The sequence below is a fragment of the Hipposideros armiger genome, unplaced genomic scaffold (genome assembly GCF_001890085.2).
Source record: "Hipposideros armiger isolate ML-2016 unplaced genomic scaffold, ASM189008v1 scaffold_83, whole genome shotgun sequence".
In the NCBI taxonomy this organism is placed as follows: Eukaryota; Metazoa; Chordata; class Mammalia; order Chiroptera; family Hipposideridae; genus Hipposideros; species Hipposideros armiger.
The window spans coordinates 1850364-1868236 of NW_017731433.1; the positions used below are offsets into that span (position 1 = coordinate 1850364).

General features: G+C 35.9%; 1 protein-coding gene across 1 annotated transcript in view; it reads left to right on the plus strand.

The window, feature by feature from the left end:
- Nucleotides 1–1060: 1060 nt before the first annotated feature.
- Nucleotides 1061–17873, plus strand: part of LOC109383447 (multiple epidermal growth factor-like domains protein 6) — a 157587-nt gene continuing 140774 nt past the window's right edge. Inside the window, exon 1 of the mRNA XM_019643910.1 lies at nt 1061–1115. The gene's annotated coding sequence lies outside the window, so the exon portion shown is untranslated. The remainder of the gene's footprint in view (nt 1116–17873) is intronic.

The following is a 17873-nucleotide window of genomic DNA, read 5'->3' on the forward strand; positions in this document are numbered from 1 at the left end:
TTTTTTGCCAGCAATTGCCCTTGTATCACAACAATGCACCACCAGCTCACACGGCACTGTCTGTGAGGGAGTTTTTAGCCTGTAAACAAATAACTGTATTGGAACACCTTCCCTACTCACCTGACCTGGCCCCCAATGACTTCTTTCTTTACCTGCAGATAAAGGAAATATTGAAAGGAAGACATTTGATGACATTTAGGACATCAAGGGTAACACTGCGAGAGCTCTGATGGCCATTCCAGAAAAAAAAGTTCCGAAATTGCTTTGCAGAGTAGACTAGATGCTGGCACTGATGCATAGCTTTCCAAGGGGAGCACTTCGAAGGTGACCATAGTGATATTCAGCAGTGAGGTATGTAGCACTTTTTCTACTATGAGTTTGCGAACTTAATTGTCTGACCTGATAGGTGACCAGGAGTATTGACCTCTTTTTAAATGTGGAACTCTGACTGAAAAGGGAGAAGCTGAATCAATGAAGAGAATGTACTGATGTACTTTCAAGAACTCCAAGCCATGGATTTATTTTAATTTATCTCTTCCCTGTCCACCATAGCACATGAGAAGTAGAACAAGGGCTTAACTCTATTACTAGCTTTTTCAGCAGTATCAGAAAAACAATAGGTGTTCTTCTATTAGTGTATGCTGCTTCAGATAGAGAAGCTCATTGTAATGCTTCTCTGCAGTTTTCCTGCCCCAAGGAAATACCTGTATCTCAGATCAGTCTAATTAACCAGTATGTGAAAATAGAAAATTGTGAGGCAGTCCTTATGTTCATCGTTGCTTGGCTTTAAAAAGCTCAATAAAGTTTCTACCTACATATCCTTGTTTACACTGTGGAGCAAAATGGATCAAACAAGCACAGATTTGTGATCACAGAGTCTGTGCCTTTTTACAATATAACACATATCGTGAATCAAAGAAATATTGTGCCACTGCTCCGAAGCTGACATTGGAATGACATTGTAATCCTGGCCATCTGTCTTCCTCCTCTAGATGTCGATGAATGTGTGCTGGTGAATGGAGGCTGCCAGCAGCGCTGTATTAACACTCTGGGCACCTTCCACTGTGAATGTTATACAGGATACAGACTTCATGCTGATGAACGCACCTGCCTAAGTGAGTAAATATTAGAACCAGCTTGAAGCCATTTTCAGTGAAAATCAACCTGCCCATGCAGGGGCAGGAAGGAAAGGTTTCTGTATTGTAAAAATATCTATAGAAGCTGACAGTTTTCAAGTACAATTCTATCTCTTAGAATAAAAATAGGGTTTTTTTGACATGAAAATACTAAGACAAAAGGATGGGGAAGGAAGTATACAAAATTAACATCCACAAGCAAAATTTGAATCCCCAAATGGGTGAACATTTCCATAGCATATCATTCTGCCATATGTGGTAAAGTACAGATTTGTTAGCTATTGTTTATACACAACAAGGACAGCACAGGGCCCCAATGAAGGGAGGAGGATTCTGCGCTGTTCCAATCAGTAGCTACAATGTTCACTCATTTTAGACTGGATTTGGAGCTGGCCTCATGATTTTAAAAGCACAAATTATAACCGCTTATATGCCAAGTAGTTCAGAATTGCTCAAGAATAGTTAAAACTACATACATTAAATATAAGGTTACTATGTATTATTTGTACAACAAAATGTTCTTGGATATATTTTGTGTATTAGTATTATTGTTTTAAGTCTTCTTTGTATGTTTCTGAATTTTATAAATTGCTTAAAATGAGTATGTGTTTTTATACACAGAAGAAAAAAACCCAACAGAGTAAATTTTTAAGATACTATGCTCCCTGTATGATTTATAAATGCTCTTTTTTTTTTAGCTGAAGCAATTTACATAAAAGTATTTTTTTGTTGTTGAATAATGATCCTCAGATGGCATCGACAAACACTAATTTCATCACCAGGTCCCTTCAAAAAAACCCACTTATTATATTAAAAGAATAGCATCTTGTACAGCACAATTTAATCACTGGTTTAATTTATTTAGGGCTTGTTAAGTAGTCCATCTACTCAAATTATTGGTATTTTATAAGCTTACTGTAATTATAAAACTTGGAATAGAAATCAGCAAATTTCACCTAGTTTCATAACATATAGTCCCTTTTTTTTTTCTAAATATGTCTTCCAGGAAATGAAAGCAGGCCAAAGGAAACAGCTAAAGATGTCCTAGTCAGAGGTCTGATTTTGATAACAGAAAGCGGAGGTTCTGAGAGGGAATTAAAAAAAAAAAAGGACTTTTCCAAAGTCAAGTGAAATACTGATATAAGTCACTCCCTAACATCCAGGGAACTCGGCATCATATTGATTGTATCTAGAGCAGGCACAGGTGTTGGGACATGCATAGTTATGTCATCAAAATATCCTTTTCTTTCTGCAGGATTTGGTCTTAGCAATAGGAATCCCTTTCCCATCCCCACCCCCAACCTATAAGGTCTTCAGCTGATAACATCCTTAAACTCCCACTATCACTTATCTCAGTTACAAATATTTAGGAGCAGCTGGATTATCGTTACATACAATTGTGATATTTTTCGGTAAAGGTGGAGCTGGTGAATTTTTGTGTCTGATATAAAAAAATATTTTGCAAAGTAGTGATGTATATAAATCTGAGATATCTAGTCTTTGTGATAAGGCAAAATAAATACACTAGTAGCCAACAAAATTAAATTTACAGGTACAATTAATTTTCTAAACCCTAGTAGTTATTCGCTATTTCTTAGTAAAATCATTAAGCTCTTTCCTCATTCCTCACCACTACTGCCCTTGAATTTTCCAAGTTTTGTTTTAATGAGATCAGATCAAAATGGAGTTGGATAAGGATATTATGGTTTACTTTTTCTATTTCTATTCCTTAAAGCTCAATTCCTATTGTACAAATACATTGATAATACGGTAATTTATTTACAGCTCTATATGGTGATCTTCTCCTTGTGCAGAATTTTGACATAGTGTACAAATTATATATATAGTTTGGTTTCAAAGAATGGTCTTAAGAATCTCAGTTGACACAATTATAGCAGTCTTGTTAACAATGAGCTGAAGAAGAATTTAAGCACTTAATATTTAAAGATTAATAACCTGAGCCTAAGGACAAGAACTTTTTGTTTGCTTATTTGTTTTGAAGGAACGTGTTTACTTAGAAAACTGAGTTTCACATTGGTCTGTATTTTGAGTTATATTGTAGGAAACTCAGATATTTTTAAGAACAGGAAAATTAAATTAGATCACTTTCCCTTTGGGATTTTTTTTACATGGCAGGAGGCTGAGAATTGTAGTAGACAGAAATTCATCATGTCCCATGGTAGAGTCAGAGAAGAGAAGATGAAGTTATGGAATTTTACTATTCCACTAGTTTGGAGTACTTGAAATTAATTGCCACCATTTCTTCCTTCCTCCCTCCCTTCTTTTCCTTCCTTTGCCCCATTCTGCCCCTCAGTCATAAGCCTACGCTAGTGTGACTTTTTGAATTAGAGCCTCCAGTGCTTTTTATACTTTCTTTTAGTCACAGTCACATGAAAGTAAACTCTGTGCACCCCAAACACTTACAGAGTTACAGATTATTTCACTTTAAAACCAGGTTCGCTCTCTAAGGGCTGTGCATTTGTGGTGACATATGCCCAGCAGTTACTAGTCAGCCTCTGCTATAATGATGGTCATACAAAGTGGTGTAAGGGAAATGACCCGTAATAGCTGTGTGCAGAGGCTGAAAATGTGACAGTTCCTGGCCCACTGTCACCTCCCCTGAAAGTCAGCATCAGGAAAGCCAGTCCCACCTGGGAGAAGGATCACAGCAAGTGAAACCCGCTGCACCTGGTTGGTGACAGGGCACAGACACAGCATGGGAAAGCAGACAAATGTGAAATTCCTGCCAGATTTGCTTTGCTATTGGTGGTCTCCATTAACACGGATATCACCTCACAATTCATATACTTACAAATTTCGCTTTATTTGGAAACCAATAGCTTAAAGTGGAAACTAGATTTAGCAATCACTGGGAAGACAGCGATATTTCTGTTCTTATTAGTCCACCATTAAAATTTGTGCATGTGGAGTAGGACAGTGGCACAGCGGGACCCAAGTTGATGTGTGGCCTTCAGCTCAGGTTCTTAAAGCACTTAACCTCTCTACATCTTGGTTTCCTCATGTGTAAAATGTAGACATTGGGCAAAGTGACTTTACAGTTACTACGTCTCTGAAGTGTAATAATTTAATGGAGTTTCCATAACTACTGATTCTTTATAAATTATGTGCTAACCTGCATTTTTTATGGCTTCATTAGATTATGTGTAGTGATTATTTTAAAAGTATTTAGAGAACTTAGACTTTAGAAAGCCCAAGCATAAAAACAAGAGTGTGAGAATTTTATATCCAGTTTAATAAAAATGAATGTGGAACTTAAATGTTTTTATTGAAAAAATAATACTTTGATGCTTTTGTAAAAATATTGTTTTCCATATTGTAGGATCATATCTGGGAGAAATTCAAGGAATAATCTAGCCCAATCTCCTACCTTAGAGATAAGAAGTCTGAGAGCTCAAAAGATCAAGTAACTTTTATCCTGAAAAAGGAAAAAGCAGTTTTCAGGGAAACCTGGCTGATTTCACTCCTAATCAAATGTTTTAAAATAATTTCTAATAAATATAAAAATAGACTAAGAAAAGTCATAAAGGTACTATGAAATGAAATTCTTATGTTCTATTTTGATAATTAGAGCTGAGGGTTAAAACAGTGTATTTTCATAATAGCTATTGATAAAAATAAACTACCTTATATCACCAGCCTGTAAGTGCAAATTTACCACTTCTCTCCTACATTTCTATGATATGCTCCAACAAGCCTGGCTACTCTCAATTCTCCAAGTAAGCCATGCCCTTTCCACTTCCGCATCTTACTTCATTCTTATGGTAAACTCTCACCTCAAGTCTTCGCCTGTCAAAACTCTGCTTACCATGTTCCATATTAAATGTCTTGGCCCATTAAGCCTTCTCTGGTTACTCTAGCCAAATCCTTTCTCTCTTCCTCTCTCTTTCTCACCATAATTTTATGTTGTATTAATGACACATTATAACATATAGTTTTATATAAGTATAGTTGCACTTCAGACCAACTGAAAGATACTGATGGCCCCCTAATTATCAGCTCCTCCATACCTTCCTTGATGGCCTCTAACACTGGTAACCACTTATTTTTCTAAATCTTCCCCTTGACTTCTTGACAGCACAACTTCCACCTTTAACTGCTGCCTCTCTGTTCTTATATCTGGTTACCAGGGTCCTGAATTTGGATATTTTTTTTCTTTTCTATGTGTCCCCACAAATCCACATGTTGAAGCCCTAAGTCCCAATGTGATAGTATTTGGAGATGGGGCCTTTAAGAGATAATTAGGTTTGAGAGAGCTCCTGAGGCATTATAATGGCATTAGTGCCATATAAGAAGAGACACTAGAGAACCTGTTTTCTCTCTCCACCATATGAGGAGGAAGTGAGACGGGGGCCATCTGAGGCCAGGAAGAGAGCTCTCACCAGAAACCAAACTCTGCTGAACCTTGATCCTGAACTTTCTAGCCTCCAGAACTGTGAGAAAATAAAATTCTGTTGACTAAGCCACCCGTCTATGGTATTATGTTATGGCAGCCTGAGTAGACTGGCCTGCTCTCCTTTATTCACCCTGTCTCTAGTCTACCTCCATTTTGTTTTCCTCCTTTTAGAAATAAGTCAACATATGTAAAATATCTGGCAAGTGTTAATTAAATGTTAGCTATTATTATAACAGAATATAAAAAGATATAAGGATTTTACCCAGATGGGTTTGCTTGTTGGAGTAAAATTCAAACTTGTTATAGTGTATTTAGCTCTAAGGCTTGGCCAGCATTATCTATTATAGAACATGTTATCCTTTGATAGCCTTTAATTGGTGATTTTCTCATTGTTACAAAGCAGACTTTAGTAGGCATTACTAAAAATAATGATAATGTAAACTAAACTCTTTCTATGTGGATAATTTTTAACAGCCAGGGGCTAGATACCAAAATAATTTATATTACCCCATTTTTTTTTCTGTATTTAGCTGTGTAATTTGCATTTGAACTACTTTGTAAGGTTTTAGCTATAATTTGGTATATTTCACAAAATCTTTCTTGAATTTCCATTTTTAATAACTTTGTGAAACATGCTCAGCTCACATCTCCATTCATAATCATGTCCTTCCCTGATTTATTTGTTAAAATTGGCTTTCCCAGAGGAGTGAAATAATTAAATGATTGAAAGTTTTAATGTTTGCATGGTTTGCTTACCTCTCTTTCATGCCTTCCGCACATAAGTTTTATTAACATCTGCACTCACATGTAAACAAATGAAATCACTGATGTCTGCACAAAGAAACCTCAGATAAACAACATTTTAATTATTTTAGTCTTTAATACAAGCGTTCTTCATTTTCACTTGCTGGGAGTGGTCAGGGTCTGTTTTTGTTCAGTGGCCTCTTTTTAGTCTCAGTAAATGGGGGATGCAGAGGATGGTTACCTGGAACTGAACACTGAAGGTTTTTCTATGTGATTATGTGTGCAGCATAATAGAGTCAGAGATCATATTTTAATTCCAGATAAGCAGAAATTGGGCAGCAAGAAGACAGAGGTACAACCTAGAAGCTAGGTTAAATATATTCTTAGTAAAACTTTGAGCTTGAATCCATTTTCTTATATCAGATTTTTATGAGTTGCACATTTTAAGATAATGCTAAACTTAGAAAAAAAATTGAGAACACCATTAGATGTGATGGTCTTCATACATTAGGTTCTTTTGTTTTGATCTCAGTGTTCTCATCAGTGATGTTGAAATTTTATTTGATGAAAAGAATATAAGATTCTTTCTAGGGAATGCAAAGAGATTACCCTCAAATTGGAGAAGAAAGAGGTTAAAGACTTTCATTATGACTACCTTGCAATTAGTTGCATTCTTTATGAAGACAAATTAGAAACAGAATTCATTTCAAATTATAGCTGATGTCTTGAATAGGGCGATGTCAGGTTAAAAAAAATTGTTTAGTTTGTCAGGCTGATGGCACCTCTCACTCATTATCAGATTCATCGCCCTTGCAATATTATTAATAATCACTTTTGTGGGTTAGATGATAAATTTCATTCCCAAAAGTTAAATTTAAGAAACACTTCCTCCCTGCCCTCCTTATCTCCAACCAGTGGCCTTGTAAAAAAATCATAAGCTTCTCAAGTTTTCATCCAGAATGTTGATTATTAACCCAGTTCAAAAACTTTTTCCATCTACTTGGATTTTACAAATACATTTAGAAACCTTCCCTTTTTCTACAGTTTTTCTACAGTTTGCAGAGTTGGGAAAGTAGGGCTGAGAGTTGTCTGAACTGTACTGCATCATAGAAGAGTTGTGTGATCTTGGCCCAGTTTCTTAGTCCCTCTGATCTTCAGAGTCCATGTCATCTCTGTCTATTTGTATCTATACCTAATAAAGCCAGGATAATAATTCACGAAAATCAATATTACACACTGCACATACCTTATAAAGAGGAATGTATTTAATACACTAGAATGGTTGCCTATAGGGAATGGGGGAGATTGAGAGTGGACTCTGGCACTAAAAATAAAACAAGGGAGCTCCTTCCAAGGACTGGAAAATGATAACAATTTTCCTTAAACTAAGCAGTATGATGAACTCTACCTTCCATATCTGAGGTTAAAACAAAACAAAACAAAACAAAGCAATGAAAGATCAGCCCAGTGGTCTTCATACTTCCCAGTTAGTTACCTTTTCATTTCTCCTTTCTCTCTATGTGAAAAGTATCTTCACCTGTCTTCCTTCACAATAATATTTAGAATTTTTTTCTTGTTTCATCTGTAAAATATTTTTAAAGTAAAATTTTTATAATATACATTGTATCAAATATTAAAACTCTAACATTGATCAATAAATAATTTTGTTTTCTTATGTTTCATGAATAATTTCACAGTGTATTACAGAATACCCACTCTGTAGGATAAATTTAAATCTAAAGAGATTAAAGCGGTATGTGGCACATAGTGGATGCTCAATAAATGGTGACTTGAATTAATAATTTAGAATTATTGTGTATCTACTCTTGCATTATTTCCCTACAATTAGAGCACCCATTCAATGCACAGAGATATTGAGAATGGGAGATCTTGAATAGCGTGAAGCTAGAAGTACAAGAGTTTAATTTTAAATTATTCATATATGAAAATAGAGCATGGGATTTAAGATTGTGAGAAAAATAATGCAAATCTAAGAACAGCATATCTTGGGAAACAATATTAACTTTGCCATAGCTATACCATAAACAAGCTATGCGGCTTTGAGCTCGTCACTGAGCTGTGCAATATCTCAGCTTTACCATCATGGCAGATGGTGAGAAAAAGAAACACTAGAAATGAAATCCTTAGTGCAGTTCCTGAAACAGAGCAAGCACTCAATAAATATTAGCTAATTTTATTAATATTCACACTTAGCTGCAGTTATAGGACTAAATCAAATTATGGAAGGTCAGACACTGCAGCTATAAACTTGCTTTGGTGATCAGATGGGTTTTTTCTGTTGCTGGGTTTTTAATAAACATACATTCATTGATTCTTTTAACAACTCCCTGCTTCACATGTTTTATTATTATTATTATTTTTAGTGCTTTCAGAGCTTTAGAGAAATATTCACAACTATATTTTCACTGTATGATAAAATAGTCCCATTCTCATTTATCATTAGGTTGAAGATTTATATCTCCCTGTTTCCAAAAGCACTGGAGACAGCAAACTTCAGGCAGCTTATACATTTTCCCTGGGTACAAAGTGTGAAAAGACATTAAACATAAACTAGTGTTGCCTACATCTAAAAGAAGCAAAGGATTAAGTGCTTGCAAATGCCAGATAGGAGCATGCAACTTAAATCCAAATCTAGTATCTCAGTATAGATTTCTGGATGCTCATAAGAAAAGAGACACATCGTTTCAAACTTTACATTTTCTAACAACAATCATAGAGACTTTATTTATTTATTTATTTATTTATTTGTTTATTCGTTTATTTATTTATTTTGGAATTCAATGATTTCATAATCTGTTACTGAATATATATCTCTTATATTCCAGAGAAAACAGAAATCCTTAGCTAAGGGGACTCTCCACTTTTACTCCCCTCCAGGAACTTTGGGATTAACTCAGCTGTCAGCTTTACTCTTCACCCAGAGGAAAAGTGCTTTGCTGTTTTTTCAGTCTAATCACATCGTGCCCTCCCCTTAGAAGCTTGTTTCTAATCTTATATCCTTCTTTCTCCTCTACCATCAACCTCTTTCTCTCTATCTTAAAATAAAACTCCTTCCTAAAATTAGTTTTACCAGGGTTATCCATCAATTATTGACTGTTAAGTTCAAGGAGCACTTTTCGGTCATTTTGCTTCAAGTCTCGAAGGTAATGACTTCTCCTTCCTTCTTGACATTCTCTCCTCCTGGGGTAGTAGGACACAACTTTCTCTTGGTTCTCTTCCATCCTTATGATAGCTCTTTAACTTCTTTTATGTTGTCTTTTTCCTCTGTCCACCTCCAAAGTTTTGATGACCTTCAAAAGTTCTGATTTTTGGCCCTTTCTCCACTCTTTCATGTGTGATCTGTTCCACTTTTAAAGCTTTACCTACTATAGTTAGCTAGAAGTAAATGATGTCTAAATCAGTATTAACTAAATCAGATCAGTCACCTTGTTCTCTTGACCCATAGATCCAGCTACTGTCGGAGTCCCTCATTGAGCATATACCCCAGCCTTAGAAACTTAGTGGATCTAAAACTAAATATGTCTTCTTTCCCACCCAGTCCCCTACCCCTGCCACTTTCCTCTTCTCTTGTATTTAACACAATAGAATGGTTGCCCATCTTAGTGAGTAGTGACAACTCAGGCTACCCAAGTACAGCTGGGGGCACTCATGGCTCCTCCTCTCACTCCACACTTCTAGCTCCCCAGTAGGACCAATAGACTCTACCTTTGTAATATCTTCCAAATAGCTGTCTCCCCTATGGCTGCTTTCATTCAGGCCCTCATAATCTCTTATAGAAAGGTGTATTGCAGTTGCCTTTTAGCTGGCATCATTCTTCATACTGGCCCCCTGTAATCCATTATCTAAACTTCCACAGATATTTTTGAAAATGTAATTTAAAAATATTTCACTGTGCTTAAAGCTCCTTATTGCCTCTACACAGCTTTTAGAATTATCCAAAATCTCCTTACTATGGCTTAAAAACTGTCAGGGGCTGACTCTTGGTTGTTTCTATCTCACCTGACATGTTTCTAGTTCACACTCCGTAATCCAGGCTCACACACTGAAAATTTGCAGTTACCTAAGTGTGCCGCAAGGTTCCACATCCCTACACCTTCCCTCTTAGTGTTCCATCTGTCAGACACACCCTGCTTCTGCACCTGCTTGTTGATTGGCAAGTTAATATTCCCCCTTCTCTCCTCATATTCTCCCCTTCCCTACCTCTCTTTACCTAACTCCTACTTGCCTTTCAAGATTCAGTTTGAAATTACCTTCTTTAGATGACTTCCCAGATCTACTCCCATATTTATAAACCACATTTACCCCCTGTTTTATAAGATTTAAGTATTCTTTTCATGGTGGGGCACAACATAAAGATACTCAGATAGATGAATGGCGGAACTGGTTGTTATTTACAGCTCCAAATAAAAGAAAGGTGTCACTCAGGGTTACGCATTGGGCTACACCAAAGACAGGGTGACAGCAAGCTGGAACTAGAGGAGGCAGGTTATATAGAGCATCCATGGACGTTAGGTATCTGGGACCTCTGGCAGTTGGATATGTATGTAGTGTAATTTAGGAATATTATAGCCCAATAAGAGAAGTAGTTGAAAGGGAAGCTTAGCAAACCATCTGTGAAGAGGAACTGAGAGTTGTTAGCCATGACTTCAAAACTGGGTGAAGACAGCACTTGTGAAATATTATATAATACCACCACACATAGAGTCAAGGGCATACCTATAACACACACACTCTCACAATGGATTATGAAGATTTCTCTTGCCTTCCTCTCCCATTAGACTTTAATCTCTGTTGTATCCTCAGTACTTAGCATGTGACTAAAATAAAGGGTTTAATTTAATTATATTACTTTGTATTCATTCAGTATTTAAAATATAAAGATCTTTGCAATATTATGCTCTGTTTAGAAGTAGGGACACTTTTGTCTCTCTTATGATCTGTTTCTCTTTATTAGATAAGAATTACATAATGCATGGCTTTGACTCCTTGGAAACCCAGCACTAAATTGAAGGCGTAATTGTAGGGACTCTACAGAACCTATACTCCTATTTTAGCTATTTTTATCCCACTTTATAACATGATTCTTCTTTTGCTTTATTGGTTCCTTCCCCCCTTTGTTATAAGCCCTTGGTTTAGTGGTTCTATTATAGATATGTTTTAGACTGTATGCTGCCTCAAATTATCTTTGGAAGTAGAGGAAATGTAAATAGAATAAAACTAGCTAAATTCGAACCTAGATTTTATCACCTGGCTCCTTACAAAAACATCGTGCACAATATTTTAAATATCAGATGCAGCAGAGATATAAACCTACCATTCAGTTAGATGGTTTGTGTATTGGTTCTTTGAAATCTTAGGTCTTGCTGTCAGTGCCAAGACATGAGGGAGACAGAGAATGTCAGGAGAACAATCTCTGGCGGAATTCCACATCACTAAATTGGGAAGACTACCTGAAGCTTCCCAGAGCCTAGAGCCTGATGCTGAGCAGCTACATCATAAAACAATATATATAGTTTTAATATGGTTATTATAAGAAAGATCAAAATATTTACACATATATATTTATATATATGTAAATGTGGTTATTAATGGGAGTAGAGGGCAAAGCTGTGGTGAGATTCCAGGGTGTCATTTCCAATCAGAGGAAGACACGAATCCAGAGTGAAAGGGCTGGGGTCACTATTCAGAAATTCAGGCTGAATTCCGAATCATGAGTAAATAATACAAATTCTGAGAATTAGAGATCTGAAGGCAAGGTGAAGGTGGCATTCTCAAGTATGGGCTCACATTAAGGCTCAAATTTAAGCCAAAGATAAGGAGACAGGCAGGAAAGGAACTTGAGCTCTGACATTGAAAGCTTTTCAGGGAACATCTCTTTAGTAGCCATAAAACAAAAACATAAACATTGACCTAACAATCGAGACTGTACGTCTCCTGCCCCCGCAGTCTCACTGTTTGGGTGGGTTGAGACTGCTGGTGGGTCGAGCACTCCCAGGGAAAAGCAGGTCTTCAAGGCTCAGTCCTTTGGGTTGACAGGTCATCAAGAGGCTGAGCAAGCATAGTCCAAGTTCTCTGCCTTCAAACACATTCATTAACCCGGAGCTTCAAACTTTATAATCTAGGTGATTGCAATCTGGAAGTATTTTTGGCTATGTTCATTAGTAATAATAACTACTATGGTTTATAAAATATTATCTCTAATCCTCACAACAACATTAAGAGGTTGATATTATTCTCATTTTAAAGAAAGTGAAACGGGTTCACGGGGGTAAATATTACATAACTTTGGAATCACAGACTTGGATTTACAGCCCTATAGATTAATGCTCTGAAGTCAATAGGCAGTGTGGGGAAGTAAGAATACTGAGGTATGCTTTATACTTTTTTAAGGAGAAGAAGGAGACAGGTAAACAGAAAAAAAGAGACATGACATCTGCCATATAACCTTTGCTAAACTTCTTCCCCAGGCTATATGGTATGATAATTTACAGTCATATGTCATTCCAACTTCGGGAGCTTCAGAAGATTCTCTGTGTTCCCTCTTGGAAAATAAAAAGTTGGCTCGTTCTGCAGACACCCAACTAGTTGGTCTGGGCTGTGGTAGGTTGGCCTTCTGTCTGGGCAGGAATGCAAGTCAAATTCTTAAGTTTTCACAACAGAATGTCAACCTTGCTTCCCCAGTGCCTGGGGTCTAAATCTTATGGCTCTCACTTTAATTGACAATATAGAAATTCAGCACTACAAGCCTGTGTTAGAGGATTTGACTGTGAACTGAATGAGAGCCAACATTCATCCAACTCTCCCTTAAGACATCTGATACACAAAGTGTTCAGTAGGAAGATCATAAGCTTTGGCACCAAGCAACTCTCAGTTAGCGTCCCAGCTTTGCACCTACTTGCTGTGTGAACACGGGCATGTTGTTAAATGATAAAAATGGCTAATATTTATGGAGTGCTTGTTATCTATCAGAGCACAGTGTTAAGCACTTTATATTCACTGTTTCATTTAAACCTCAGAAAACCCTGTGAGGTGGGTGCTATTGTTATCACTGTGTTCACAGTGTGAAAAAAAATGAAACTTAGAAAGTTAAAAGAAAGTTTAAGCAATTTGAGGAAGGTCAGTCAGCACATAAGTGGTAGATCCAGGATATGCCTTTTCGTCACAGGTGACCAGTTGAATCCAGCGGTGTTGAAACAAACAAACATGTCTATGCAAAAGTGAGGTGTCTGTTTTTAAGGAAGAAAAAACACACCATTTAAACTTTAAAGGGCTCACATCACAGTGTTGTGTGGAAAACAGGTCAGGCACATGTGGAATCAGGGAGAACCAGTCAAGAGATTATTAAGGCTGGACTTGTGAGAGATCCTAACACATTCGACTATCAGAGTCAAGAGACAGAATGTCAGGCAATTGAAGTTGTTTTTTTTTTTTCCCTTTGTACACTCAGCCCTCTGAATTTTATTTTACAAGAAATAATATTATATTGACCATTTAAATATTGTAGTTTTATTTTTCACTGTTTTAAAATTACTTTTATCATAGCCAATAAAATTATTTGAATATTCATTCTAAGAATTTACATCAAATTCTAAAATTTTGCTGTATTAATAACAACACAAGTAGGTGTAATAAAATAAAATGAAAGGGGTTCCAAAAGTTATTCCTTTTTGACAGTGTTTAAAATTTGATTTGAAGGTTTTATATTATGTGGTTTCATACATACTAGAAGCCTTTGTCCTGTTGGCCCCTACCAAATGGGATTCATAGATTATAAACCAATAGCAAAAAGAACGCCTTTGCCCATTTGGCTTTGCCATAATCTCAGTGACTGCCTTCATTTAGCTTAGAGTGACTAAAGTAGATGACTCAAACTTAATGATTGCAGTGGAATGGCTTGATTGATTTTCTGCCTCTAACATTTTCTATATGGTATATTGCTAAAAAATGTTCAAGATGTCAACATTTCTCCTGGATTCCAGGGAAAATATTTTCTTTTATAGCAAGCTGATTAATTAGTCCTCTTTTGTCTAGGGAGAATGCCCTGCTTCCTGCAAACTCACATTTTAAAATATTCTTTAAGTCTGAAAACAGTCTAATTTCAACTGAGCCTTATTTCCAAAAGAAAATGATTTAATAATCTTCCTTATGTCTCATTATAACTTTTATGAGACCCTGTGGTATAAGAACTACACTATTTCATCTCTTAGTCTCCATGAGGCTAGTGACAGTTTTGCTAAGTGCCATATCACATACATATCAGAACAATGGATTAAAACTAGAAGGAAAAAATTGTGTATTAGGCCTCTGAAGCCCCACTCTGAATGTTGAAACAGACTGTTCCGCTTTTTACACAGCTGATTAAGCTCACGGTACAATTGAAAATTGTGTGGCATCATCGAACTACAAAAATTAAGATGTGGAAGAATATACTTTCTTCCATTCCAGTGACTGACGTATTTTCTAACCCCTCTCCTTGTAGAAAGCATATATTAATAAGTGCAAACTCTCAAATTCAGTAGGATTCATCTTGCATGGGAAGCAAAGATGATGAAATCAAGAATAATTGATATTCCATGTGACACATTAAAACAGGTCTCATTTAATGCTATACGGTTTAAAATTGTATCTCTTTTAGGTAGGCTAACCTGAATGTAGGCACCCTTTTTTGCTCTTTACAGCAAAACTGAGCAAATTCCCTCAACCATCCCGATCAGAGGACCTTGAACCAAGAGCACATGTTTAATGATGCCCGGACTAGCTATTGATTAAACACTGACAATGTTCAGAGGAATTGAGAATCAAAAAGCCTCCCCCATGGCCAGCTCTGCCATGCTCACTTCTTAATAGATGGCAAAGGAGGATTCTAAATGAGATCTGCTGCCCTGCTCATCCTCAGAACTCCACAGGCAGTGGGATTAATTTCTGCTTCGCAGTTCTTTGGAACTACCAGGTCAAAAATATCCAGAAATGAATACAGATATCCCTCCTTTTTTATATCCCATTCCTCCTGTTAGAAGGAAAAAAAAACTCTTATATGAATTTAATACATTGCTTCAAATACAGAATGAAGGAAAGCTCACCATTAATTAATACATAAACAATAAAACAAATCCTGGGGACATGATTCAGGCTGAATAATTCCCCAAATCAAGCAAGCAAACAACAAAAAGGTAAAAGAATTAAAAAATTAAATAAAAAGGAGAAAAAGGATTTGAAGCCAGGACTAATGTTCCCACTGCTATTGCTCTGTGGAGTTGGTTACTCTCGAGAGGTCAGATATTTAGGATATTCTTTTGTCTGGGTAGGAGATGGTGACACAGAACTGTGAAGCAAAGCTGTTTCTATACTTTTAAAAATGTGATTTTCAATGGTGGAACCACCCAGCTGTTTTACCTTCAACAAACAATGGTAGAACACCTAGAGGGTGTCAGGCAGTTGCGTGGTGCTTTCCCCTTTAAAGTTATTTAATCCCCCTAACAATCCTGTGAAATACTCATTATAATCTTTCTAAGATGTGAAAACTGAAGCTCAGAGGAATTAAATAAATCTCCTATGATCAAACGATCTGTAAATAGGCAAGACTAAAGTCATGGTGTTAGAAACAGTCAGAGTGAGAATTAAAATCCAGATATTTTGAATAATATTCTGTTGAACTAATTACCATATAATACCTTCCTTAGTTTAATAATACACACTTAATGAAAGGTTCTAAGGAAAGCTTAGATTTTGTTGATGTTGTTGTTTGTTCTTTTACTATTTTTTTCTGATTTCCTAAGAATTACATCCTTAGGATAATAAAAGTTTTGGCAGTACAAAAAAAGTATAAATAAGAAGAGAATAAAGCAACCATAACCCCACCACTCTCAGAAAAAAAATGCTGTTAATATTTGGATTGATTTTGTTCAAGTCTTTTGTTTGCTTGTTTGTTTCTCTTCATAGTTGAGACCATGCTGCTATTTTATATTCATATAATAGCATGTTTCTCTCTCTCTCTCTCTCTTTCTCTCTCTCTCTCTCTCTCTCTCTCTCTCTCTCTCTCTCTCTTTCTCTTTCTCTTTCTCTGTCTCTCTGTCACACACACACACACATGCACACACACGCACACACACACACACACCTCAATATATCTTAACCTAAAATTATTTGTATAACTTTAATGGTGGCAAATACCTTTTGATATGTATTTATATAAACAAATATCTCAGGGATCTTTTTTCTCTTCTAAATAGTGCTGAAATTAATATTTATTTGCATATATTATCTAGATATTTTATTGTTTTCTAGGCAAAATTTCAAGCAGAAGGATTAAAATAAGTTAAAAGAATGCATATTTTAAAAAATTCTTTATACCTACTGTCAAAATATTTTCCAAATTTGAATACAATTTGTTGATCCATTACCACTGTATAATAATTCCTGTGTTGTTCTCATTGGCATGAAATTTCTTTGTCCCTTTTTGTCTTTACTAATTTGATAAGTGAAACAATGTACATTGTACTTCTTTAAGTTCAGATTCTAAAACTTATATCTCGTTTTGTATTTCCTTTGATGAATTTGCTGCTAAGGTATTTTGCATAACCTTTTAAAGTTTTGAATTCCATCTTTTAAATACACATACACACACACACACACACACAAGCACATCTCCCCACACACAAACACACAGAGGGTGCCAAAAAAATGTATACACATTTTAAGAAAGGAAAAATCTGTATTAAAATTATACTGATGGTAACTACTTTGAGCACCTCTTGTAATTGCAGAAGTCAAACATGACGTATTCATCTTTTGTTATAGTATATATTGAGTATTACAGTTAATGCAGTTTTATATATATATATAAATATATATATATAGTCATAATTTTTTTCTGAGTATAAAAGCAATGTGTGTGTAATTATTATAGAATATATATTAAAAATGGAAAAAAGTAAAAAATCATCAATACCAGCACCCAAAGTTAACCAGTGTCAATATTCTTATAGAACTTGTGAACTGAGGCCTGGACAAATCCTTGGGTCAGAGCTATAGACAAATCTAACAGAGATCCATGTACTTCTAGCACTTTTGTTGTCTATTTGTCTATCATTATCAATCAATCATCTATATGGTTTTAAGACCTTTTAAATTAGGACTCCCTGTGCTCCTTTCTCAACAAACGTGACTGTCCCTCAACTCTTTCAATTGTAGCAAATGGAAAGCAGGGTACTCCAGGGGAAAGACTTAATTAACAAAGGGTTCCAATGCTTTGTATTCTCTAATTTTAACAATTCCACTCTTTATCTTCCCTGACATAGGTGGTGCCTGACAATAGGATTCTTCTCAGGTCCCCAAGAGCTAGTTCAGAAGCAATTCTTTGCAGAAGGATAGCTAAACACAGAAGATTTTCTAGCAGGGATATCTAAGCAACTGTTCAAAGAAATAATTCTGAACTACGATATGGTTGTGAATATATATGAATAAAACAAATTAAGGGCCTAAGGTGACATCAATTGAGTACATTTTTAAACTTTGGGACATACGTGGATAATCATTTCCATGATGCTATGTAGAAATGT